General features: G+C 41.1%; 1 long non-coding RNA gene across 1 annotated transcript; it reads left to right on the top strand.

The window, feature by feature from the left end:
- The first annotated feature begins 2062 nt into the window (after window positions 1-2062).
- Window positions 2063-3394, top strand: LOC147307945 (uncharacterized). The gene is made up of 2 exons (XR_015126110.1): window positions 2063-2878; window positions 2959-3394. It is a non-coding gene; the product is annotated as an uncharacterized LOC147307945 (long non-coding RNA).
- Window positions 3395-3801: the final 407 nt, after the last annotated feature.

Below are 3801 nucleotides of genomic sequence, written 5' to 3'. Positions count from 1 at the left end.
GGAGACGCACGATGAGGAAAAGTATTAGGGATGTACAAAATTAGACATGTAGCTCATGTTTCTAGCTCTGTGGTTTAACTAAATGCTTCACGATTTTCACAGGAGAGATGGTACATTTGTCTGTCACCTGTCATGCTAAATGTTATAGACCAGTTGGGAACTAAGTTACTGTAAAACTAAATTAAGAATAAAACACTGAAGCCAGCCTTTGTCAACTGGTAATTCTTGACAACTTTTATTCTCACAATCTAGTAAAGTATTTTTGATCAAGGCAGCTTTGAGCTTGATTTCCATTTCAGTTGAAGCTCACAAGCAGTGTTTAGACCTATAACTGTTATCAAACTGAAGGACTTAGAGATAGTTTTGTGTGCCGACCGCTCAAATTCACATCTTTAACCTGCAGGAATTCCTCTCTGAGAAAAGTTTAAGCTGGGACAAACTTTAGTCTGGGTCGGTTCTTTTGAAATTACAAGGTTACCTTTTCTTTGAAGTTTCGCACATTTCATTAAAAACCTGACTCTGGCCAGGTAAAAGAACCACCACTGCTTTCGAATGAAACGGGAACCACAGAGAGCTCAGAGTGTGCAGAGACAAGAGCTCTCCTCCTCCACATTTACAGTATCACCAGCGGCGTGCTGCAGGCATCCTGCTGAACTAATCTGAGCCAGAGATCAAGGCAGAGAAGGCAGGGGATGGAAAGACTGAGGCAGAGAAAGAGTGATCCAGACAGAGGAAGAATAGAAAAACAATGTGTTGCAGCAGGCTGAGAGAAACCCTTCACTTTGTATTAAAAGTCTGTTAAGCTCTGCTCTCACTCCTCATCTGAGATTCTCTCCTTTCCCTGCGCTCAGTTTAACGCCTCAGCAGTTATCAAATCATTAATTAAGCATGCTTCAAATCTACTCCCACAGAGCCCACATTGTGTGTGTGCGCCTGTGTGTGCGCGCATGTGTATGTGAGAGAGTGAGGGGTCTGCAGGCAAGCAGTGCTACCCTGCCGCCTTTTGAATGCAAATATGAAGACGCAAAGTCATCATGTTGTCAATGGTGTTAACTTCTCCACAGGGAAATTTTATTTGAGTTACCACTAAATTAAACACAACACGGCATCCCATGTCTCCATTAAAAGTAAAAAAAAAATATTTGATTACAATTACATGCAGAGATTGAACATTTCCTTTTCTAGAATTGTACTGAACTGAAACACATCGTCAATAACAGTTTGTTTCTTTATCCTTGAAATACATTCATCAGTCCGTAAAAGGCCATCCTGTCACTCTTTTACAGTGGTCCTTGTGGCTTTACTTAGATATACCCTTACAGTGACGGAGATTCAATATACAGAGTGTGATGGATAAGTTATTTTCCTTTCATGTTACTGGACCCTGAAAAATTTGGTAAAAGTTGATTTATTTTAAAAATGTACACAGACATGGTGCCTCGGGGAAAAAAATGGTCATTTATGGTCATTTGTCTAGTCTGACTGCATATTACTAAAAGTGAGTAGTGAGAATAACACAGAGGATACAAGTTATAAAGAGCAGTACAGGTTGGTATAGAAGTTGGAAGCTGACTAAAAGTGGCCTTCCAAATAAGAATAGACTATTAATGGAGCCTAAGGAGGGACAAAGCAGACCATCCAATAACAAATGGTGGGTAATGGCTTTAATAATGAATGTCAGTGTTCCACAACAGAAATTAGCATATGCAAAAACTGATGTTTATGCAGTACATTCAATACAATCTAACAGAGACTTAAGTGGTAACAACAAGTCTCTTTATTGCCTTAAAGGAAAAAAACAAACAAACATACTAATTCAATATCAGATCCCTGGGCCCTGTTTCAGGAAGCCGGTTTAGTGGAAAAACTGAGTAAGTATACCCTGAGTTAACGAAAACTCTGGGTTTTCGGTTTCACAAAGCGAGTTCAGATGAAGCCTCAGTGAGTCACTATGACGACACACTCCGTGAAGCTAATCTGCCCCCTAGCAGGTTTACTACAACTAACCCTGACTGTCTCCGCCCCTTTGTCGGAAAGCTGACAGTAGGAAGTGTCAGACATGGCGTGCCCCTTCCTTGAAGAGCCAGTAGATCGTGAAGCCCAAATTCTCCGCAGAGCTCTCCGCCGGGAGAGAGTGATCAGAGCGCGTTTGGACATTTTATCATTTCCTGATGATTTTCTGTGTGAACGTTACCGTTTCTCAGCACAATCTATAAGTTATTTGGATAACATCCTCAGGCCATATATTACGCATGTGACACATCGTGGACATCCTCTCAGTTCTGTACATATTATTTGTATTGCACTTCGGTTTTTTGCAAACGGGAGCTTTCTGTATAATATTGGTGACGCTGAGCACGTTTCCAAGGCTACCGTCTGTCGGGCAGTCAGGAATGTTACAGTTGCACTGAAACGTCTCCTGCACTCGTTTGTGGTGTTCCCCGGTCATAGACCCACAAGATTTATCAAAGAGGGATGCCACAAAATTGCAGGTATCAGGATGACCAAAACTTAATTTATGATGTGGTGATACTTGGACTACTACTTAAATTGTACATTTATTTTCAGGGTTCCCAGGCGTGATTGGCTGTACAGATGGCACTCACATTCCAATCATTGCTCCTTCAGTAAATGAAGGAGACTATGTGAACAGGAAGTCTTTCCACAGCATTAATGTGCAGGTACATAGTTCCCTGTAGCATTTCAAACTAACAAATTATTTCATTATAGTAATGGATGCTAATTTGTGTTCTCTGCACTGTGAAGATCATATGTGATGCTGCCAACATTATCACAAATGTGGAAGCCAAGTGGCCAGGCTCTGTCCATGACTCACAAATATTCCGTGAATGTACACTGAGCACAAAATTTGGACATGGTGAGTTGAGAATACTTTAAAATATATAAAGACCAATTGCTTCAGGGACATTTGAACTGAAGTGTATCCTTCTGTCTTAGGAGAGTTCACTGGCTACTTGCTTGGTGATAGGGGGTATCCATGTTTACCCTATTTGCTTACCCCTTACCCTGACCCTGAACCGGGCCCACAGCAGCGATATAATCTGGCTAATTGCAGGACAAGAGCCAGAATTGAAATGACTATCGGAATGCTTAAGGCCCGGTTCCAGTGCCTACAAAGACTCAGGGTCACCCCAGAAAGGGCATGTGACATTATTGTGGCATGTGTGATTCTTCACAACATTGCCACAATTAGAGGAGAACACTGTCCTTCTGAACCAAACATCAGCAGTGATCCAAACCATGAACATCCTGACCCTCCCACGGACATACAAGATGGAAGAGCAGTCAGAGACACCATATGTCACAATCATTTCTTTTGACCCATCACCTCAACATGTTGAAAGAAGAATAAACAGATTTTTTGTTCAACTGGCTTTATTGGTCGCCTGTGTTTCCTGTACACAAAGTATTAAAAGATGTACACCTCATAAAGTGTCTCTGTTGCTTCCTCCTCTGTAACAGCTGTCAATGTTTCTTCATTATTTTCCTGTAGTAAAGAAATAAACAACATTGCTGTTCTACTGTAAACTCATATAATCTGTGGAGTATTACTCACAACTGCATGTTGGTCTGGCTCAACAGGAGGCTGCACCAGATGCAGTACACCACCACCATCAACTGATAGAATATGAGGTTTATACAGGTCACTTATAACAAGGGACCAAATGGCAATTAACAAACATACCAATCACCTTACACTTCATTGTCATTATGCTCTCAAAGACAACCAAGACTGAGGGAAGGCAAAATCAGTAGGAAAATAACTTCACTACAAAATAA

Source organism: Aulonocara sp. 'chitande type north' Nkhata Bay, linkage group LG18 (assembly GCF_057382095.1).
Source record: "Aulonocara sp. 'chitande type north' Nkhata Bay isolate Kocher_YH1m ecotype deep benthic linkage group LG18, A_spYH_male_GT1.1, whole genome shotgun sequence".
In the NCBI taxonomy this organism is placed as follows: domain Eukaryota; kingdom Metazoa; phylum Chordata; class Actinopteri; order Cichliformes; family Cichlidae; genus Aulonocara; species Aulonocara sp. 'chitande type north' Nkhata Bay.
This window is presented reverse-complemented; position numbering and strand designations above follow the sequence as displayed.